The sequence below is a fragment of the Cervus elaphus genome, chromosome 28 (assembly GCF_910594005.1).
Source record: "Cervus elaphus chromosome 28, mCerEla1.1, whole genome shotgun sequence".
In the NCBI taxonomy this organism is placed as follows: Eukaryota; Metazoa; Chordata; class Mammalia; order Artiodactyla; family Cervidae; genus Cervus; species Cervus elaphus.
This window is the reverse complement of record NC_057842.1, coordinates 10,410,774-10,435,488: the sequence shown is the minus strand read 5'-3', so window position 1 is coordinate 10,435,488 and position 24,715 is coordinate 10,410,774. Positions and strand designations below refer to the sequence as shown.

Below are 24,715 nucleotides of genomic sequence, written 5' to 3'. Positions count from 1 at the left end.
CTATAAATTAACCATAGTTCAATTTTAAAAATTATAACTTTGTAGAAAGAAGGTCTAGGACCTGCAACCCTTGTCCCAAATCTTGCCATTAAAAACCCTTCCCTGAAACCCGCGGGGGAGTTCAGGTCTTCCGAGCAGTGTCTGTCCTTCCCCTGGCTTGGTGCCCTTCAATAAACGCTGTGCTTTCCTTCCCCACAACTCCCTGTCATGTTCTGCCACATAGCCGACGAACAGACCCAAGTTCAATCAGTAATACCCTTAGCCTTCTGGGTCTCAGTCACCAGAAATGACTGCCTCTTTAAAACCCTTAAAAAACGTGTTTTTGTTTGTTTGTTTGTTTTTTACTTCTGCTGAACTCAGACAAGTTGCAAAATGATGATACTCCACATATAAATTAGGCCTCTGACTTCTATTTCATCAAAAATCTTGTGCACTTAGAAAGTCAATGAATGTATTAAAGATATTTTGACCTCAATTAAGTCTAATTCATACTTTTAAAGGACATTTACCCCGGAGTTATTTTTTGTTTCCATAGCATAATACTTATGCCAAGGACAGACAAACTCTTTAAGATATAGTCACATTAAAGCTATTGCTAAATTGGAAGATGGGATGGACACATACACACTACTGTATATAAAATAAGTAACTAACAAGAAGCCCCTGTATAGCACAGGGAACTCTGTGCAATACTCCATCATGGCCTACAGGGGAAAAGAACGTAAAGAAGAGTGGACATAGGTGTATGTGTAACCGATTCCCTTTGCTATACAGCAGAAACTAATTACAACATTGCAAACAATTATATTTCAGTTATAAAAACCACACCTTTCCAAACTCATGTAAGTCAACTACACTTACATAAGAAAAATAAAAATTAACAAAATAAGCAAACAAAAAATATGCCTTCTCAATAAATCACATTACCCTTAAAAGCCACTCCTTCCAACTCCATCTCATTAAGTAAGGCATTTTCCCAGCATTTAGTTCACCATGAAAAAAGAACGTTCGTGCTAATAAGGGACAAGAAGCATGTTTCTTGGGGTGATGTGATGAGTCACTGTGCGGATGTAAGCTGGGTATGAATGAGGCCATGGTTGTGAACTAAATCAGAATGGCTACAGAGAAAAAAAGCAGCAGTGGGCCACAGGCACTCTGGACAGGAAGGGTTAATGGCTGACCCACCAGCCAGCTCAGCCTCATTCTGCTGGAGCCAAGATCTCACTGGCTTTGCCAGGCTGGCTCAGCCCCAGATAAAAACCAGCGGCTGGCAGAGGCACCAGTGCAGGAAGTCAGTTGTGGGGAATAGTAGAAAGCGTACTTAGCTCTTATTTCAATTTGAATTAAGCCTTCAGAGGGTTTGCATCTCTATGATACTCATTATTTGCTAATTTTGTAAATTCTGTTTGCTTTCCTATTAACCATAAAAACTCACGTAAAATAGAAATCATCTTGTGTTGTTTATAAAAAAAAAAAAAAAACCTGCCTTGTGAAAGAGGGATTTGAAATTATAAACAGTTTACCAGTCTTCTGGAGGGGAAAGGAGTCCAAGACAAAGAAAACGCTTGAATAGGTATAAAAGGAGAGAGAAATGCAAGCAGTTCACAGCCTTGGCGGAAGGAAGGAAACAGGGCCCCGAGTTGTGGATCTGGGATCTGGAAAGAAAATGATCGTATCAACTGTCTAAGAGAACTGGCCTGGGGGAGAAACAAGAATGTACAGCTATAGATGGAGATTCCCGGGGTTAATTCACAGCAGGTTGAGGGTCAGAATGGAGAGCGGGAAACACAACAGTGAACTTTCTCACTAAAATCTTTCATTTATTTCAAGAAATGGAAGGCAAGGAGGAAAGACAAGGGGGTCCCAGGAAGCAAACTACTGCAGGGGGGTGGGGTGAGGCCCCAGGAAGATTTAAAAGGATCAGTGTACACGTCTGGTCTGGGAGTTCAACTTCCATGAAGCCCAGTCAGTTGAACCTAAGGTATGGGAGGGATGGGAAGCCTGCAGGCAGAGCCATCCCCTAATCTAAGGCTCTGAAAGGAGGGTGGAAGCCAGGGATGCTCTCTGATCATTAGCAGTTCCTATTAAACAATGGCCTACAAGCGGAGTCCCCAGCCAATTGGGGCCTGTCAGGAATTGGCCACAGCGGAGGTGTGAGGGTGAGGAACTTCACCTGCGTATATGGCTGCTCACCATCACTTGCATTACTGCCTGTGGTCCGCCTTCTGTCAGATCAACAGAGGCACTAGATTCTCCTAGTAACGTGAACCCCTACCATGAACAACACACGCGTGTGATGGGTCTAGGTGGCGCACTGCTTATGAGACTCTAATGCCTGATGATCTGAAGGGGTGACGCTAGTGCTAGGCAATGGCTGCAAACACAGATCGTTAGCACATGATCTGTATGTGCTTGGATCATCCCCAAAACATCCCACATCCCCAGTCCTTGGAAAAGCTGTCTTCCAGGAAACCAGTGCCTGGTGCCAAAAAGGATGGGGCTGCTGGCCTACGGGAAGATCCGGACAGATGCATCTTCGGGGGTAGGGTAGGACACCAGCACCCTTCCCAGGCCAGCCCTTCAGAGTCCTTGCGGCAGCAAGAAAGAAGATTCTGCCTTGAACTAGAAACATCGTAACAGTGGTGTACCTGTGGGAAACAAAAGCTGGTTCTTCTTTAAACAAAAACAAAAGCACATCCACCACCAGGAGAAGAGCCAGATAAACCCAAAGAACAGATGGCGCTAATCCCTAGAATGCTACACTCAATACAAACCGGGGTAACAGGAGCAGAGACTCCCAACCACTCAGGATAAAAGGTGCTACAGACAGAACAGGTTGGACACGGGTGAGCCAGGGGGCAAAAAAAATGGAAACCACAAAGAGAATCGGGGAGGAAAGGGGCTTGCAGGGGATGAGGGTTCTCTGATTCTTCTGGTAAGAGTGTTGATTCTGCCCTCTCAGCATCCACCTGCCCCCGTCAGCTCAGGATGATGGCGAAGTCGACAGCTTGAGTCCTGGAGCCAGACAAGCTCTGTGCACATTTGCTGCAGGACTTCAGGTAAGTGACTCCACCACCAGTGGTCCTGGGTTCTTTGCTTAGAAAATATAGATAATAAGAATATCCCTTTTATATGTTTTTTTGTGAGGATTGGAGCAGCAATCTTCCAAAGCATTAAGCACAGAGTCCATCACTCAGGAAGGATTCAGTAAGTGTTAATATGTGTCAGTTATTTTTTACTACGGTTTTTATTGTTATTAAGGTAAAATTTGAGATAACGGCATAAACAAGCATTAAAATAAGGGGCAGGAAAAACTTAGTGGTTTTTAGCTTCTTAGGAAACAAAGAGCATGATAATCTTCACCAAGAGGAAAACCCATTCACCAGAAGTATTAATAGTTAAGAAAAATCGTAGGTCACTTAAGTTAGGTCACTTCTATAAACAGAAACTTCCGTTTGCCTATGTAGTCTGACATAAACAATATATCCCAGTTTAGTTAACATATCCTATTTAATATAGGAGCTGTGTCCCTGATGAAAATGATATACCCCCTCCAAAATATCACACTATTTTGAGAAAATAGATGCTTTCTCCTCTTGGCACAGCCAACCAAGTCCATAGGCTCTTACTCTCAGTCGAAATGCTGAGGCCCATTTTAAACACTGAGTTTCTGAAGCTTGAGAAAGCTAATAAAAAGCCTCCTGATTCTACCAACAAATTCATTAGTGAGAAAGCATGCACTTAGTATTCAAGTAACCTGATTGTTATGTAAAATTATTTTCTTAAATCTGATGCATATTTGCATGGGATGAAAGCAACATGTCATATAATTATTATAATTTTTGCAAAGTTAGATTAATTTAAAACAGTGTGATAGGGCTTCACACACATTTTACCTCTTATAAAAGGCATTAGAATACAATTAGTATGCAGTACTTCCACCTCAACTGGAAAAGAAAGGAATCAGTGTGACCAATGGGAATGCAAGTCCCTATTAACAGGCAGACACAGCAGAGGGGCTAATGTGTTGGCATCTCATTTTGGGTTTAATTATTGAAATAACATCTCATTTGCTTCAAGGTATTACAATTATCTCCTGTTTTAAATTGAAAAGTATATCAGAATGAATGTGATTAATGAAGCAAAGGGTTCAAAATGTTCAGAGCAGTGAGCTTTAAAGCAGAACCACCTACATTTTAAACAAATCCCCACTCAAGGAGTGCCTGAGAAATGCATTTCCTTTCATTCCAGCCCCAGTGAATGTGCCCCTGAGTGAGGCAGAACAGTTTTTTTCTTATTTCAGTGCTATTAAGTAAAAAAATTAGGTACAGATTGATAATAGGCACTGATATGAGCCAAAATCTTTAAAAAAAAAAAAAAGCTCACTTTCAGAAGTTAACACACCAGTTATGAAACATTTGCTTAATTTTTTGTAAGATAAAACTATTTTTAAAATGAGAACAAGTGAAGCTTCAAATCTGACATATATCAAGAGTCAGCCATTATCTTTTTCTTAGTTACTCTTGAAATAATTCAAAATATTTTTTCAAATATTCAGCACAGGTGTCAGTGGTTAAGATCTTTTAAAAGGCAGAACTCTTTCATCAGAAGTATCTTTAGTTTTTGTATTTTAAAAACTTACTGGGAGATGTCCCAAACTTCTGCTAATTTTATGGACTGTATGTGTCCATGAACTGAGCCCTTTAGAAATGTTGGTGGAGAATGTCTTTCCTTTGCACTCCTGTTTAGTGTGCAAACAGGCCAGTGCTCTTGAGGCAGGCTGGGCCCAGGGACTGGGGATAATTTGTTACAGTGCTTGTTCCTGGACAAATGTCTCCTCAGTCAACAGAATACAAAGAAACTAAAAGGGACTAAAAATAACTGTGCACTTGTGCAGTGGGGAAAAATTATGGGCAACAAGATACAAAATAGTCCCCAAAAAAAAAAATCCAACTGTCACTTCTGAAAAGCGGGGACAGAATCAGGGTATTGGGAGCAAAAGCAAGGTACTATGCATTTGGCCCTGCACTCAACACCAGGGACCCCTGGAAACACTGCCACCCTCACCCCTATAAGGAACCCACTCATCTCACCCTGGGGAGACTGCAAGGGAACCTGCTACTCATTTTTACTGCCTCTCCTGGGTGGCTCAGATGGTAAAGAATCTGCCTGCAATGCGGGAGGCCTGGATCTGATCCCTGGGTTGGGAGGATCCCCTGGAAGAGGGAAAGGCTACCCACTCCAGTATTCTTGCCTGGAGAATTCCATGGACCGAGGAGCCTGGTGGGCTACAGTCCATGGGATAGCAAAGAGTCAGACATGACTGAGTAACTTTCACTCACTGCTCACTGCTGCAGCAGGGGTCCCAATAAAAGCTTGCTTCAATTTCTTGTCTGGCCTCTTAGCAACTTCTACTGACTGAGGAAAACCAAGAATCTGGGTGTTATCACTCTGATCAGGGTGCAAGTGGGGGTTGGGGGTGGGGGTCAGAATAATTTCTTACAGATCGTAACATTGCTAGAATTCCTCCTAAAAATAACTCACCCAACTTTATTCTCCATTAGTTAATACAATTATAATGACTTGATAAATTTATTTTGAATAACAACAAAAGTTATTTCTTAATAATTTATAAGTATAATTACTTCATCTCATACTTACATGAAATTATATCCTAATCTTTAGCCTATTTTATTGGATTATATTAATTGAACATGTAAGCTAGAAACAACTGATACAAGGGTAAAAATAAACTCATTTTCAGAGTATAGTTTTTTATAATAATAAATTATATATACCTGAAAATCATCTCTTCTAAACATACACACACATATACATGCATCCACATACATGCATGCATACATACACAAATGATTTTACGTCACGTTAACAGAAAAATATTTAACCAAAGGAGTTTCTTAAGGCATTTGGATATACAATACAGATGCAATGCTAGGAAGGAAAATATCTACAGAGCACAATTAATCTAAAAAGATGTAATTTAAACTCTATTTCAGCTTTGTTTCAAGGCTAATATCAATATAATCCATCAGATGATCAGTTCAAATAGGCTATACAGAAATAGAGAGAGACCTGTTTGTCACTGGTATAGTCATTATCAGCAAACTCCTTTATTCAAAACAAGCTTAATTATAACTGAATTACTTATAGCTGGATATATAACAACATGTATGCATTAAAATTATTACATATCCATGGAATAATAATAATATCAAATAAATCTTTATTACATCCCAGGACTCGTTCTCAGAACTTGTATATCTCATCTTATTCCATGACAAATGATATTACCTGTATTTACAGATGTGGAAATGAGCACACAGAGATGTTACATAACTTGCTGAGGATCACAGAGGTAGTCAGTGGCAGATCCAGGACGTGAACACCCCCAGCCTGGCTCAGAGCTATCCAGTAACCCCAGCCACACAAACACACAGACGGACAGCCGTTCTGTGCACACACAGCCCCTGCCTTGTTCACAATCAGCTTCTCTTTCTCATGGGCTAGGTAAAGCAAAAGTTTAAATTCACCAAATTGTTTTTCTGCATTAATCACACTGCCGTATCTTTCACTTCAGCCCATTCTTGATATTTTTGAAGTATGTGGTAACTCTCAAATCAGAGGAAAGTTCAAAGTATAGAAACTCATAGATTCAAATTATGCCTATGCTTGGAACACCAACAACAAGGAAATTATAGGGACTTATGCTAAGTGACAGTTGGACTATAAAGAAAGCTGAGTGCAGAAAGAAGAATTGATGCTTCTGAACTGTGGTGTTGGAGAAGACTCTTGAGAGTCCCTTGGACTGCAAGGAGATCCAACCAGTCCATCCTAAAGGAGATCAGTCCTGGGTGTGCATTGGAAGGACTGATGTTGAAGCTGAAACTCCAATAATTTGGCCACCTGACGTGAAGAGCTGACTCATTGGAAAAGACGCTGATGCTGGGAAAGATTGAGGGCAGGAGGAGAAGCGGACGACAGAGGATGAGATGGTTGGATGGCATCACCAACTCAATGTACCTGAGTTTGGGTAAACTCCTGGAGCTGGTGATGGACACGGAGGCCTGGTGTGCTGCAGTCCACGGGGTCGCAAAGAGTTGGACATGACTGAGCAACTGAACTGAACTGATGCTAAGTGTCATATATTTTCTTTCAACCTTGCAATTATAAATTAGGTTTTACTGTTCACATTTTGGACTTCCGTGTCCATCTCTGTGTTGCCCATTGTAGCAAAAATTCTGCAAAGTCACTATACGGAGAATTTCCCATCCTCCGTATCTGATCACCTTGATATCTGACCAAGTTCCTCATCCCTCGATCCCCCAGGTGATACCCGATCACTCCAGCCCACCTTCAGCAAAAATCTTGTTGGGTCAGTTGAGCCAAACATTCCCCTTCCTCCACTTAGTAATTTTCCATGGACTGACTCCACCCTGGGCAATAAATCCCCACTGTCCATGCTGTATTCAGAGTTTGTTTTGAGGACCCTCTTCCTCTATTTCAACAGTTCCTGAATAAAACCTGGTTTTGCTGCCATGACTACTGTCCAGTTTTTTCTCTTTAACATTAGTCCCTCAGTGAGCGCTTCCTATCTGAGGTTGGCCAACTCAACCCTTTCCACCTCTAAATGACCCCTTTGTTAAACTTCCTTCAGTGAAAACTTCACATATGCATCTGCTTCCTGAAAGACTCAGAGAAACCTAGAATCATATACCTAGACAGACTCCACCATGGTTCTTCAAATAAACACACATATTATGGAAAAAGAAAGGGGAGGACCCTGATATTAGTTTTCTCTCTTTCAAGACCACTGAAATGCTGCTTGACATTGAAATGACCCTGGAGAAGAGGGAGGCTTCAGAGGGTAAGTCAACCCCTATTGTGTTCAGAGGGCTGTAAACAGTACCCAATGAGCCATGCATAAAACAATACCTGCCCAAATTGGGCTTAGATTCTAGTGCATAAAATACAGGAGTCAATATGGTAGTAAGCACTATAGAGTGCTATATTTGGGAGGAAAAAATCATAGATCAGCCATGGTTTCCTTCAGGGACAAGGAGACAGACCAAGAAAAAGTGACTCTGAGCTGGTACCACAGAACAAAGCAAGCACATTCCAAATAAAGGGAACCAGAGTCAAAGATCCATGACCTGTTCCAGCCATAACATTTCAAAAAATGTAGCCCAGTAACTATTTTTAAATGTGTTTGTGATCTCAAAAATAATTTCCAGTATTTCTCTAAAGAAATCTATACTAGTATAATATACTGATAAATACATTTAAAAGATATTGTGTATGATATAACTAATTTACTAAGATGTTACAGCTTTCAGTGACTGGTTTTTATTTTTTCATTTAAATTCAAGACACAAGTATACTTGTTATGGGATTTTGTTTTTAATGGAATTTAAAACTTTCACTTTTAAAAGGAGCCCTTTGCCACAAAGTGATGCTTCCACACAGCAAAATATTTTTACCGAATCAAAGCATAAATATATACAGTTGAGGACTCTCAATTAACTGAACATTCTGAGACTTTGGTTGTTTGCTTCTTTGTTATTTAAAGCAAACCTGTATACTCTGCTTCTCTACTTGGAATGCCCTTGAAGTGAAAGAATTTGGTTCTCATGACTTTAGTCAAGATGCAAAAATGTCAGATCATTGTGAGATGGGTCTATAAACTGTGACCTCAATAGACTTATATAATCTAAAAATTATTGATGGAAATATTTTCTAAAAAGAGTGAAAAGCTTTAAAGTAGGTGAATTCAAATTTGGTTCTGTTAAAAATAGCTGCTTCCTAGAGCATGCTGTTCTCGTCTTAACTTTTAATGAACTCTTGAAAGCTCAGTTGAGAATGATAATCAGGTTAGCATTATTCTCTAAATGCCCCAAATTTAAAAACAGAGCAAAATTTTTACAACAACAAAGATATATGATACATGAGGTTAATAAGCCTTGATACTTGATATCATACTTACCTCAGTATTCCGGGGGTATCTTTCTTATATTTTATTTAAAAAAAAAATTGGGGACTACCTGTAAATTAAATGCAGACAAATGGAGAACCGCATGGCGAGTCCTCAAATAGTTAAACAGAACTACAGTCTTCCCTCTAATTTTTAAACTCTCTGAAGTGTGTGCTCATCACCTTCATTTTTTTAATTTTTTTATTAGTGGGAGGCTAATTACTTCACAACATTTCAGTGGGTTTTGTCATACATTGATATGAATCAGCCATAGATTTACACTTATTCCCCATCCCGAACCCCCCTCCCACCTCCCTCTCCACCCGATTCCTCTGGGTCTTCCCAGTGCACCAGGCCCGAGCACTTGTCTCATGCATCCCACCTGGGCTGGTGATCTGTTTCACCATAGATAGTATACATGCTGTTCTTTTGAAACATCCCACCCTCACCTTCTCCCACAGAGTTCAAAAGTCTGTTCTGTATTTCTGTGTCTCTTTTTCTGTTTTTATATCTTAATTTTTTCTGATTATAAAACGAACACATTGTAAAATGTACCACATGTATATTGTAAAATATTTCAATAATTCAATCAACTATCAAACATTTCATTTAGAAAACCGAGGACCGATATTTTAAAACTTAAAAAAAAAAATAAAACTACCTTATGATCCAGCAATACCATTTCTAGGTATATAATCAAATGGGATGAAAACAGGTCACTGAAAAGATATTTGTACTTCCATGTTCACTGCAGCATCATTCACAAAAGTCAAACATGGAGACAACCCAAGTGTCCACCAACAGATGAATGGATGAAAAGGTCCTCAGTTACAGCCATGATCGCTCTGAGAAATTACGTGTAGTGAATGATAATGTTAATTTCTTACATTCCAATTATGAATCTGGCCTTTATGAATATATGATGATGCTCCCAAAATTTCAAAGTTACAGTTATTTGAAGTCCTACAAAATAGTGGTAGTGTATAAAAAAGACTGTTACCTTGTATTTAAGCATGCTTTTCTTATTAACTTTTAGCTAATTAGGGGTGTCCCTGGTGGCTCAGACAGTACAGAATTCGCCTGCAATGCAGGAGACCTGGGTTCAGTCCCTGGGTCAGGAAAACTCCCTGGAGAAGGGAATGGCTACCCACTCCAGTATTCTTGCCTGGAGAGTCCCATGGACAGAGGAGCCTGGTGGGCTACAGTCCATGGGGTTGCAAAGAGTTGGACATGACTAAGTGACCACACTTTCACTTTTCTTCCAGGAGAACAAAATATTGATTATGAACCATAAATCATTGATTCTGAGTGTCAAAATTGAACTTGCTTTGGAATCTACAAAATTTGACTTTTTTCCAGAATTTTATCATGAACTTTTCAAACATACAGCAAATTTGAAAGATTTTTCCACTAAACAGCTGCAGCTGTACCTTAACTCTACCATTACTATACCTATTTTATTAATATCAAGCCCTATCAATCTTTCCCAACAACTATCAAACCATATCATTTTTATGCCTTTTAAAATAAACTGAAAATATCAAATTATAAATATCATGATTTATTGTATGTGTGTATGTATGCTCAGTTGTGTCTGACTCTTTGTGATCCTGTGGACTAGCCCATCAGACTCCTCTGTCCATGAGATTTTCTAGGCAAGAATACTGGAGTAGGTTGCCATTTCTTCTCCAAGGGATCTTCCCTACCCAGGGATTATAGCTGCATCTCCTGCATTGGCAGGTGGGTTCTTTACTACTGAAACACCTAGGAATCCCCAATAATGATTTTTTACATTTATTCAATTATTTGAATTATTTTTAAAATCCTTGTGTTATTAGAAGGCACTTTCAATAATATTGCTACAAGTTCAACTTTTACGTATTTTTTAAAAAATCACTCATCTATTGTAAGTACTCTGTGAAGTAATGGTCAAAAGGACACAAATGGTATGCCAGTTCTAACTACACATATATGTATCCAGAATTCTTACATATTTTATATTTAGGCCAAGTGCATCAGACAATTTCCAAAACAGAAACACTGTTAGGAAAATAGAAACCACTCTGAGTGGTTCCAAAAGACGAAAATATTAACATGAGAAATTTATGATATTAATACTTCTACCTTGGCTGATTAGCTAGTCTCTCAGCTTCGTACACATTAATGGGTCGGAAATATTAAGAGACTCTTAACACTGAACTCGAAAGAAGCTCCTCAGTGTTCCCTTTTTGCCCTCAGATCTCTCCCTAGCCCATGCCTGTGCTACACTGGGCTGCAGGGGGTGGTGGGCAGAAGGACTGAGTATCCCCACAACAGGCTGCCTCTCAACAAGCAAGTCCTTAAGGAGTTTAAAAATAACTGGATGAATTGAGTAAATGTACTCAAAGACTTATATATAAAGTGCACTGTGCAGATGAAAGATAACTTGCAGCTGCTTACAAACCAGAATCAATCATCCCCAGCCTCTTTTGTTTCTCCCAGTTTGAAACAGAATTAATGCAGACTAAAAACCTCAGGTGTGTAGAAACACCACCACTATCTTTAAAGAGTGACTAGGACAAGGGATGAAAGTGGAACAGGTGGATTTCCCTGGTGTCATGTGTCTCTGGCATTTGAATGGGAAACTTATGATTTCCTTTCCTTTTTTTTTTTTTTTTTTTTGAGGCAGAACAATATTGAACAGCCAATTTAAGTGGCTTTTACAGCACAGGAAAAAAATGAGTCGTCAATCAAACTCTGAACCAAGATGTGGTTAAAAGAGAGAAAAGTGAAAGTTGCTCAGTCGTGTCAGACACTTTGCAACACCATGGACTGTACTGGAATTCCAGTCCATGGAATTCTCCAGGCCAGAATGCTGGAGTGGGCAGCCTTTCCCTTCTCTAGGGGATCTTCCCAACTCAGGGATCGAACCCCGGGCTGCCACATTACAGGCGGATTCTTTGCCAGCGGAGCCACAAAGGAAGCCCCTCCAAAGCCATAATTGACACAAATAGATACATCAGTCTGAAATTAGCCTGAAGTGTCTGCAAATTGTACAGCATTAATTCAAAGAATAAGTTTCCCCAGCTGTATTAAATAGGGAGGCGCTTGTGTCCATTCATATTATGGAACTCGATTCTTCAGTATTTGTGGTCCAAAATACATAGTGTGTAAGGAAATGATTTCATTATACATAAATCTTTTCTTTTAAAACAATACTGTTAATGTTCATTTGTTTTTCTGGAGGAAAAAAAAAACTACAGAATGGTTAGAGACTTCTATGTTGAACTGCACTAGACAAGCATAAAAGTCACCTGGGAAGCTTAGCACAAATTACATATGTGCGTGGATCTACTCCTACGCCTGTGTCCGTCTTGCCGCTTTGTTTTACCTGAGTCACAAAGGCTGATCACATAACCGTACCCTCCATGGACCTTCCCCTAATCCACAGATTGGAATAAACACCAATGCTCTCTCTCCAGTATACTTTTATGCCATTTTTAATAACCACATTCTCTCTATATTACCGGTTTAATGCCCCTGTGCCCATCACTAACTCAGAAAGGTACAGTGTTGTTTTATGTTTATCACGTGGTATGATGTTCAATGATATCATTGAAATAAACAAGAAGATTGAAAAAATAAATAAAATAACAAATGATCTAAGATGATTAAACAAAACAGAATGATTAATAAGACAATCTTATCTATGAATCAGAGTTTTCTATTTCTTGTGAAGAATTCAATTCACCATGGTATAAATCAACTTTTTTACAATCTGGTCTTTACTCATTAATAGCGATTCTTTGTATTATAATCTACCACATTCTTAAAGGATTAATGTCCCATTTCAACTTTGTATACGACTTGCTTTTTCTGGAATACCTTTCCAGTATTTCTCACATCCAGTCACATAAAAGCTTTCAGTTCAAAACTGTTCTAAATTGGAAGGCAATTCAGTAAAATTAAAATATAATTAGTATTCCATTGGTTAGTTATAAACACAACACAATTATAATTATGTCTTCATCATAATATTATAATTTAACTGTAATAGCTATAACAACTTGCACTTAGTAATCCATATATATGTATATGTGTGTGAATCTACATACCCATTTGACCTTTACAATAACCTTAAACAGCAGGTATTATCCCAATTTTACAGATGAAGAAACTCAAGTGTATTTTACAAACAACATGCACAATATTATCTGAATATTAATTGGTGAAGCCACAATTCAACCTCACGTTCCTCTGATTACAAATTACATGAACTTGAAAATATTCAACAGCAAAGAAGAGTAACATGTCTGGGAATCAGGGCAACATGGAAAATGCTGAAAGTGTCTGTTAAACAAATAGATAGGTCATTCCACTAGGATGGTTGGAATTATTAATAAAATAACCAGTATCATTTATTAGAATGGCCAAAATGCAGAACAGTGACACCACCAAATGATAGTGAGGAATGGAGCAACAGGAACTCTCCTTCTTTACTGGTGGGAGTGCCAATGGCATCATCACAGTGAAGAACACTCTGGCAGCTTCTTAACAAACTAAATATAGTCCTACCACACCATCCAACAATTCTACTCCTTGGTATTTACCCAAAGGAGCTGAAATTTTACGCCAACCCAAAATCCTGCACACAGATATTTATAGCAGATTCATTCTTAATTGCCAGAGCTTGGAAGCATCCAAGATGTCCTCCGGTAGATAAATAGATAAACAAAGTGTGGTCCATCCAGACCCTGGGATATTATTCAGTGCTAAAAAGCAATGAGGGCTGCACTGGTGGCTCAGTGGTAAAGAATCTGCCCGCAGTGCAGGAGACATGGGTTCAACCCCTGGGTCAGGAAGACCCCCTGAGAACAAACTGGCACCCCACTCCAGTATTCCTGCCTGGGGAATCCAAAGGAAAGAGGCTCCTGGCGGGCTATAGTCAATGGGATCGCAAAAGAGTTGGGCATGACTTAGCAACTAAACAATAACAGTGACAAAAAGAAATGAGACATAAAACTTAAATGCATACTAAGAGAAGGAAGCTAATCAGAAAAGGCTACATGATGTAAAATCCCAATTATAAAAAATCCTAGAATGGGAAAAACTGTGAAGACAGTAAAAAAAAAAAAAAAGGCAACAATAAAATCAACAATTTCCAGGGCTGGTCAGGGCAGACTTGCATAGGCAAAGCACAGAGGATAATTAGGGCAGTAAAAATAATCACTATGATACAATAATAATGGATAATTGTCATCATACATTTGTCTAACCAAAAAATGGATGACACCATGAATGAAGTGTAATTTAAACTGTGGACTTTGGGTGAATATGATGCGTCAAAGAAGGTTCATCAATTGTAACAAACATGCTCCTCTGGTACAGGATACTCATAAAGGGGGGTTACGCCTCTGAGGGCAGTAGAAATGAAGAAAATTTCCATGTCTCTCTCTCAGTTCTGTTGTAAACCTAAAAATAAAAGTCTTAAGAAATAATAATAATTTTAAAAAACCCACAAATGGGTCAACAACAAAGAATGTTATTATGAAGGACTTAGCCTCAGATATGCAGATGACACCACCCTTATGGCAGAAAGTGAAGAAGAACTAAAGAGCCTCTTGATGAAAGTGAAAGAGGAGAGTGAAAAAGCTGGCTTAAAGCTCAATATTCGGAAAACTAAGATCATGGCATCCGGTCCCATCACTTCATGGCAAATAGATGGGGAAACAGTGGAAACAGTGGCTGACTTTATTTTTCTGGGATCCAAAATCACTGCAGATGATGATTGCAGCCATGAAATTAAAAGATGCTTACTCCTTGGAAGGAAAGTTATGACTGACCTAGACAGCATATTGAAAAGCAGAGACATTACTTTGTCAACAAAGGTCTGTCTACTCAAGGCTATGGTTTTTCCAGTGGTCATGTATGAATGTGAGAGTTGAACTGTGAAGGAAGCTGAGTGCCAAAGAATTGATGCTTTTGAACTGTGGTGTTGGAGAAGACTCTTGAGAGTCCCTTGGACAGCAAGGAGGTCCAACCAGTCCATCCTAAAGGAGATCAGTCCTGGGTGTTCATTGGAAGGACTGATGCTGAAGCTGAAACTCCAATACTTTGGCCACCTGATGAGAAGAACTGACTCATTTGAAAAGACCCTGATGCTGGGAAAGATTGAGGACAGGAGGGGAAGGGGACAACAGAAGATGAGATGGTTGGATGGCATCACCGACTCAATGGACATGGGTTTGGGTAAGACTCCGGGAGTTAGTGATGGACAGGGAGGCCTGGTGTGCTGTGATTCATGGGGTCGGAAAGAGTCGGACACGACTGAGCGACTGAACTGAACTGAACTAGCCTCCTAAAATTAAGGTAAATGAGAGAAAAAAAGCAAACCAGCACAGAAAGTTATTTCATGTGTTTTTAAGAGAGCAAATAATGTAACTAAACTTCATTCTGCACGCTCAAAGAAAGTCAGTCATTTAACACTAATATAAGTAAGAATATCAAAGCAGATGACAAAAAGCAGATTGTATGTAAAAATTTTTAACTTTAAAAATAACAGAGTCCTTACTTTCAGAGGTCCATTCTGAAACGAACCATGAAACAACTGGTTAATTAAAATGAAACGGCAATTTTATGACATTTATCTGTGTTAACATAAATGTAAAAATGATGTCCCACCAAAAAGAATAGTATTCATTTTTAGGTTTAAGTACTGAAAGCTGTATTCTTCCTAACATAAAATCATGGTTGGACATTTTGATCTCCGGCTTGATCCATCCCATGCTCAGGCCGAGAGTATCTTCATAGGATTCTTTACATCATCTGAAGCCTTTTTATTATTCTCCCACTGACTAAGCTGACAGGTGATAATTCTCCAAAATAAGAAGCACCATACTATGATGGCATCAATTTACAGGAGAATGAGCTGTCCTTTAATTAATCAAAACAATCTGGGGTTTTCTAGACTTTCTTTAGAGCTCAAGTAAAGTTAACTACATTTTGGCTAGATGTGCTTCATATCAATCTTCTATAATGTACAAATAAATGGCTAATTTTCTCAACAAAGGGACATATACACTTTATGATCTCTAAAACTGTTTAATGTTCAACTCTTTGGAGCCAGATTGGAAACTGTCCCTTAATTACTTATAATCATTAGGACTAAAATTACATGTTTATGATTCAGAATTTTTCATGTAATGTGAAACATTTTACTCTCATTTTAAACATTTTAAAATGAAGCTCAGGAGATTTGCTTTTTGTCAGAACAATAAGATATCAAATTCCAGGAGCTTCTTTATCCTATTTCATTAATTCAGTTGTGGTGAAATGAGGTGGTGAAAAATTTCACAACTTTCACTTTAAGATTTTTTCTTTTTTTAGGATATAAAAGTGATGAAAGTCAATCTTCAAAAACATTGCAAAGTATAAAAAATTTCAAACCCCAAATCCAGAGGCTGTATTATTAATATCATTGTATATATCCTTTTTCTAATGCAGGAAAAACTATTTACTTTTAATTTCAAAAACAGACAGCTGATTTCACAGTGATATAAAAATTTGTGGGGGAAAAAATGCTTTCCCTAAAGAGAAAATGATAAATTTTAGAAGTTCCCTTTGAGTATTGGGTTGGTCAAAAAGTTCATTCAGGCTTTTCCATACAATGTTGCAGAACCCAACATTAAGACTCAAGCTTGGCTAATTCAGATCATGAAAGCTTACTATAAACCAGTGACAACAGAATTTCTGAGAAGTTCTACCCAGCTAGGAAGATAAAGAGAAAGCCTCCAGAGGAGAAGAGGAGATTCAGTTAAACAGACCCCATCAATTGACTAACACTTTGACCTCAGCCAGATATCGCAGGGGCTGAGAGAAGCCACAACAGGAATTCCAGAGGTGTAGACGCCAACAACACCCGAGCAAGCATCTCCTTCTCCCACCATGTCTAATGTGCTACAGGCTGCTATTTTGCTTCTATAGAATCCAAAACGCTGGGAAATGATGCAGAGACTATTTGGACTCTCAGAGATCTTCATCAGTGCTGACCGAGACAGCAGCAGTCTGATCCCCTCAGACTAGGAGAGGTGACCAACAGTGAGAGCCATCAAGAACAGACTGGGAGTCCCAGCCGCTGTAGACTTTGGCAGCAGGGGGTAAGCCATGCCCGGACACCAGACCTCTCCAGTCCCAGGGTCTAGGAGAGACACAGAGATTGCACACAATCCAGGGGACCCATTCCCTACACCTATCTGTAGGCTTTCTCTCACATCCTGATACCTTCCTGGAAAATAAAGGAAAGGCATCTCATGAAAGATGGGGAATTTAGTCAGAAGAGATCTTTCACTGAAAGTTTAGGTTGGTTCCCATCTGCTCTCCCTCCCAGCCGCCTGCACCCATCAGTGAGAGAGGAGCACAAGGAGAATCTATTGAGAAAGAGGGACAAGTTTTTCTGCAAGCAGTTGCAGCCACAATGAGTCAAATTCATATCTGACATGCCATATAGCACGTCTCAGACACAGTTTTAGGACTGCAAGATATTTAGCAATATAGTCATTTCTTTAAAAGCTTTGTCATTTCTCACATTCAAGCAGTTACCTGTGCTAGACACTAGCCACATGTGGCAATTTGAATGTAAATTAAAACCAAGCAGAATTAAACTTCAGTTTCTGAGTCACACTGGGCACACTTCAAGCAACCAACAGGCACACGTAGCCAGGGGCTGCCACGCTGGATGGCTTAGATCGAGAATCATCACAGCATACCGAATGGGCAGCATCACGGCAGACCGTGAAACTAAGAGACACTCACTCCTTGGAAGGAAAGTTATGACCAACCTAGACAGCATATTAAAAAGCAGAGATGTTACTTTGCCAACAAAGGCCCATCTAGTCAAAGCTATGGTTTTTCCATTAGTCATGTATGGATGTGAGAGTTGGACTGTGAAGAAAGCTGAGCGCCGAAGAATTGATGCTTTTGAACTGTGGTGTTGGAGAAGACCCTTGAGAGTCCCTTGGACTGCAAGGAGATCCAACCAGTCCATCCTAAAGGAGATCAGTCCTGGGTGTTCATTGGAAGGACTGATGTTGAAGCTGAAACTCCAATACTTTGGGCACCTGATGCGAAGAACTAACTCATTGGAAAAGAACCTGATGCTGGGAGGGATTGAGGGCAGGAGGAGAAGGGGATGACAGAGAATGAGATGGCTGGATGGCATCACCAACTCGATGGACATGAGTTTGGGTGGACTCCGGGAGTTGGTGTTGGACGGGGAGGTCTGGCATGCTGTGGTCCATGGAGTCGCAAAGAGTCGGACATGACTGAGCGACTGAACGGAACAACAGACTACACTATGCCTGCTGCCTGATAACAGGAGATGGAAAACAACCCAACATAGAAAAGAAGTATTCCTGATTTTAATTTTTGAAAGTTTAAACACATGGGCACATAGAAGTCCCAGATGTACCCACAACACTGAGGAGAAGAGGACCTAAGGAGACTGATGGGTTCTCTAAAGACAGAAACCATGGTCTGGGGAGGAAGAAGATTCTAATTCAGGGATCTGCAGATGCAGTGGAAGTAGGCAATTGCTGGTGTTTTGAAAAGCACAAAGGATGTACTTCCTTTCCCTGATGTAGCTTGGGAACAGTCAAATGGCTGCCAACTATGAAAATGGAGAGGGCTCCAGACCTGAAGAGGCTGATCTGACACAAACACAGCATGTCCCTGAGGTTATCTATGGGAATCATAGTCTAGGGCCATATGGCATGACGGCCATCTCAGCAGACGTCTGTGTCCACAGGCAGAGGACTGAAAACAAGACAGATGAGCCTCCACACACATCTTCCCTCCACCCCACTTCCATAGCCATATCTTAGCGCCACTTACCTCAAAGTTGGATAAATCTCAGGGAGCTGAGAGGCAAGGGCTGGATCAGAAAGTCACTGAAGTTGGGTTTCTGCCATGCTAATTGATGGTGATTCCAAATGGTTCTATATGTCTTACCACCCAAGCTGAGAAATGATACTCATACCCTTCATACTTCCTTACAAGTAGGGTTTAATATGTCAATTCACCAGGCCCCTGGCATTATGCCTTGTGCAAAAAAAAAAAAAAAAAAAAGGCCATTTTGTCAACAGTGCCAAATTCACAAATGAAACTTTTGAATGCTTTCCAAATTGGGGGGTAGGTGCCATGTGTTCCTGGTGATTAATGTGCATCTAATTTGTTGATTAGTATAGAACATCCAGTCCTGCTGATATCATAAATTCAGGATGAAAAAAAATTATTTTAGCAGTTCACAGGCACAAGTATACATGAAAATCAAAAACCAATGTACATAATTGGAAAAACCACTAAAGAATAGAGGGTATCATGCATTACTTAATTTTAATCAAATCCAAAACTGTTCCTAAGGAATCAGGAGTGATGGGCTATGTTCTAGTTAACTGATTAATATTATAAAATATGGAAGACTCTAGCACTATCTTCTCAATAATTTCTTAAATGTTGAAGACTATCTGTAAAATATTGCAATGTTCTTCTCATAAGACTCATGACATACAGGGTATGTTTCAATAGATGGCCAAACCCCAAGCCTGGTAATTCATTTCATTTACTCTCTCTGTTGCACAATTCATTTTCATAAGCCAAAGCCCTAGAGTTGGAATTATAGGGACATATGAGGAAAAATGTGGTCAATGAACTATATCACCCATTAAACTCACAACAGAGTGGAGATTTTATTAAGAAAAATCTGATCTCCAGCAATTTCCCACTATTATTTCCTTCCTTAAACTCAGTTACCTTTAAAATTGAACATGCTGTCTGTTTGCAGCTTCTAAATTTCCTTGAATTGATTCCATGAAACTGAGCAGTCACAGAAGAACCAACCAACAACTTTTTTTTTTTTTCCCTGTATGTGGTTTTAGATATGTCATCTCAAGAGCCCGTTTGAAAACATTATTTCACTGTTGACATTTTTAAGGAGGGAACGCTCTCTGCACCAGTAGCCTCCGCTTTCATTTCGCTTTACAGCCCTCTTTGCAGCAGGAAAAATCATTTTCCAACATCTCAAAGGAGTGAGAGCGAAAAGGCAAACTTTTTAAAACAATGATATTGAGTTTCAAAATTCTATCAATTTCAAATTCTAGTAACACATACAGCAATGAAATGTCTGATAAATTTCAACAGACAATATTGGTCTCAACAACCACCGCAGAATATCCCTAAGGTATCCCTTGCTAGCTTGATTTCAACATTAGTTAAGGATCATTGCTGATGAATGTTTCATGGGCTTTTGGGTAGCTACAGCACAAGTTTAAGTAACCTCTGGCATACTTCAGGTATTTTCTAACGAGAAATGGTATAACATCTGGAACATTTCAATGTAGTGCCTAACTTCTTAAAAAAAAAAAAAGCACTTGAAGTTTAGTAGCATAAATAGCATTTGAGAAGCATGGATCACATTTTTTCAGTATCCAAGCTTACAGTAGTACTGTTCTTTGCCTTTTTTTTTCCTCTGCAATTTTAAATGTGGAAGAAAGCAGATTTCATTACTCTAAACACCAAATTAACATCCTAGGGAATAATCAAAGTAGTTATTCTATATGTAAACAGCATTTTAAATGACATCAAAGTTAATGGACTCTAAAAAAACTGATTTCAAGAGATTTTGCATAGTTACTTGAAACATTAGGAAATGTTTACCCTATTTTAAGTTTCCTAGGGAATATATTTGAAATTATTCTAGGAATAAATATTAAAATCCTCTTTCTTTCATAATTATCAGTTCAGTTCAGTTCAGTTCAGTCACTCAGTCGTGTCCAACTTTTTGCGACCTCATGAATTGCAGCACACCAGACCTCCCTGTCCATCACCAACTCCCAGAGTTTACTCAAACTCATGTCCATCGAGTCGCTAATGCCATCCAACCATCTCATCCTCTGTCGTCCCCTTCTCCTCCTGCTTCCAATCCCTCCCAGAATCAGGGTCTTTTCCAATGAGTCAACTCTTCATGTGAGGTGGCCAAAGTATTGGAGTTTCAGCTTCAGCATCAGTCCTTCCAATGAACACCCAGGACTGATTCCCTTTAGGATGGACTGGTTAGATCTCCTTGCAGTCCAAGGGACTCTCAAGAGTCTTCTCCAACATCACAGTTCAAAAGCACCATTTCTTTGGCACTCAGCTTTCTTCACAATCTAACTCTCACATCCATACATGACCACTGGATACATTTATTAATGATATAAAATATGAATTTAAGAAAATTATATTAATATCTTTCCAGTGATGTCATACCTAAGACTGCTGGATAGGAAAGTCACAATTAAAGAATCAGTGCTTTTCAAATCTGTTACACTTGGGTGGGTGCATATTTAATACATTAAATTTAAATACATGGTCTTCATTCTGGGAAGTCCACCAACAGAGATAACTAACACTAACAGAGAGGTAACGAAATTTCCACCAGTGTATGTAAGCTTCTGATTGTCACAGACATATAAATTTTAAAATTTCCCCTAGAGGAATAAAACTCAGACACTGAATATTCATCTGTCAATTGACCAAATGCAAGTTCCTTGCTCCGAGGCTCTGGAAGGTTCCTGCAGCTGTGCCTTAGGCGCTTGCAAAGTCAGCAGCTATTTTCAGAGAGAAGAGAGCAAACATGATGAGAACCCACCACAATGCCCAGCACAATTCAGGCAGTATTTAAGAAAAATAGTCACGTCTTCTATACAACACGTTCCATTTCAAGATCCAGTCTAGTATTCAACAGACACACCTACAACCAAAATGGGCTCATGATTACATCTAAACCTATGAGTATTTTAATCTACTTTGTCCTAAAGTCTACAGCAATAATAAATGAATGAAAATCAGTGAAAAGAATTTTTGGCAAATATTTATCAAGACCTTAAAAGATGTAAAATAATTGTGGCATTTTTAAAGCACCTACTTGTCTAGAAAAAAATATTCTCTTCATTTCATAAAATGATTATTGCTACTCTTTTTTAACTCTTTGAATAATTTATTCCTTTCCTTAAGAAAAGTATAACCCAGGGGTGGAGATCAAGATGGTGGAACAGAAGGACATGGAGCTTATCTCCTCCCAAAAATACTCAAAAATACACCTACATGTGGAACAACTCTCACAGAATACCGACTGAGTGCTGGCAGATCTCATACAATCAAGGCTGCAAGAAAGATCACCACGTAGCCCAGTAGGATGAAAGAGAAAAGTAAAATAAAGCATAACCCAGAGTGGCTTCTTTATGGAATGAATAGAAAAACAGACATAAAATAGTCAAACATGGTGAAAATGTGAAAGAAGGGAACTGTCACATTTGAGGTGCCCATTATATGCTACATACCAAACAGAATTTAATAGTTTAATTTGTGTAAATGTATTTCGTTCCTACACAAGGGAGTTCCTATCCAAGTGCATATTATTAAAGTCAGGCTTGGGGGTCAAGCCCAATCTCAGAAAACCAGTCAAGTGAATCAAATTGAAACTTTTCTAAATCAAACATCTACATTCATCCATAACCCCAAGGGAACCGATGACTTAACATTATTCAGGGGTTAGAAATGCAAACTTTTCTTCTAAGTTTTTCTATATATTTAAAACATAAAAGGAATTTGATTTTGTTTATGGAAAGCATACCAGTGGGCAGAAACATTTATTCTGATGGCAGCAAACCTATTATTATGTCACCCAAAAAGGAGTCCTTTCAAGATTTAACTTTTTAGAGGAGGAAACTTGTAGCCCCTAAATATATGTTAAGCTATGTTTCCATGCTTCAAAAACACACAAACTAACAAAGGGGCATTATAATATCTCCAAACCTTTCGGGGACAAACCTCCCACACACACACCAGAATTGCAGTTAGCCCCACACATTGCTCCCAGCAGCTCAGTAGCACATAAAGGCTAAGATTTGCACCCACACTAATTATTCACTTCTTCTCAGATTGCACTATCCAGGAACTCAGGGAGGAAGGGCAAGGTTGCCTCTCCCTGGCTGAGAAAGGCGTTTCTGTCACACCCACGAAAGCCTATTCTCATCAACACACTGGACAAGGACTCAGGAGTGATCTCTCGGAAGTCGATGGTGCAGGTGTGTGTGTGACCAGACCCTCAGTCGTGTCCAACCATCTGCAACCCCATGGACTGTAGCCCACCGGGTTCCTCTGTCCATGCAATTTTCCAGGCAAGAATACTGGAGTGGATTGCCATTGCCTCCTCCAGCGATCTTCCTCATCCAGAGATCAAACACACATCTCTAGCATCTCCTGCATTGGCAAAAGGATTCTTTACCACTGCGCCACCTGGAAAGCTGATGGTGCAGGAGCTGTAGGTATAAGGACCAGGAATGTCAAAGGACATGAGAAGAGGCCATCAAAATGCTGTCCGTAGGCTGGCCAGGATGTCAGGGGTCTGTGTTTGCAGGAGGATTCATTGTGTGCTTAAAATATAATTCACTGCCCTTTGATAAACATGCATTCTTCACAAACATGTTTAGTAATAAATCCCTCAATATTGCATGATCGTATGACTTCACATTATAACCGATCAGGACCCTATGGCCCTTCCCAAGACAGACCTTTCCCCACATGTCCTCTGCCTACGGAAGAGCTGAAGTCTCCCGGGCCCCACCTGAGTCACAAAGTCTTGCCTCCATACTTAATGACTGCAAGGATGTGAACAGGTAATGACAAGAGTAGCAGTCAGATCAGGAGAATAGATAACAATGCAAACAGGACATTAGCCAAATGCAGTCACAGAACCTTTGGTTCCTCCATGAAGTTCGCAGATAACAGTACGTGATGCACATTTCCTTGGTTGTTTTATAGATGCTAAAACCTCACCCAGTGGAAGAAGTTAATGACTTGACCATGAGCACGTAGCCCCCAGACTTACCGGAGCCTGATGTTAACCCCTGTGATGTCACCCTGTTACCTCACCATCAACCATTCAGAGAATTGTGCATAGATGATCACATACCCTGCAACCACCCTCCTTCAGCTGGCCTGTAAACGTGCTTTGGTGAAACCCCATCAGAGAGTTTGGATTTTTTGAGCAACAGGTACCCCAAGCTCCTTTTCTGGTGCCCTGTGATAAACACTGCACTTTCCTTCACCACAAGCCCATGTCAGTAGACTGGCTTTACTGGGCACTCTGGCAAGTGGATGCAATTTGGTTGGGTAACAATACCACCTACGAACTTCTTTTTGTATCCTTTTCTTTTAGCCCCCATCATAAAAAAAAAAAAAAAAAAAGAATAGGCAACAAAATAAACCAAATAAAAACTGTAACGGCGTTGCTTTCTTTTTCATGGAGTTTCAGTTAGTGGTGTGCATGTGTGTGTGCTCAACTGTGTCAGACTCTCTGCCACCCTACGGCTCCTCTGTCCATGGAATTTTCCAGGCAAGAAAACGGGATTGGGTTGCTATTTCCTACACTAGGGGATCTTCCCAAATCAGGGATGGGACCAATTCTCTGTGTCTCCTGCACTCACACAGGCTGATTCTTTACCATTGGACCACCTGGGAAGCCCCTCGATTATGATAAAGAGAGTTTAGTTAACGGTAATGTTAAAAATTCACATAGACATGTACCCAGGTAATCAAATAGTAATCTGCATTATTCAAGATTTTATTGTAGGGTATTTGGTGCCTATGCTGGTTAATTCTGGTTTGCACCCCTCCCCCCCACCATTTCATTGCCTGCCCTTCTCTGCTCTG

General features: G+C 39.6%; 1 protein-coding gene and 1 long non-coding RNA gene across 3 annotated transcripts in view; one reads left to right on the top strand and one right to left on the bottom strand.

The window, feature by feature from the left end:
* Window positions 1–24,715, bottom strand: part of ADGRB3 (adhesion G protein-coupled receptor B3) — an 850,102-nt gene that overhangs the window by 763,372 nt on the left and 62,015 nt on the right. The gene's annotated exons all lie outside the window — the stretch shown is intronic.
* On the top strand, window positions 2,959–24,260 carry LOC122685489. Its single transcript, XR_006338409.1, has 3 exons — window positions 2,959–3,059; window positions 7,828–7,885; window positions 23,825–24,260. It is a non-coding gene; the product is annotated as an uncharacterized LOC122685489 (long non-coding RNA).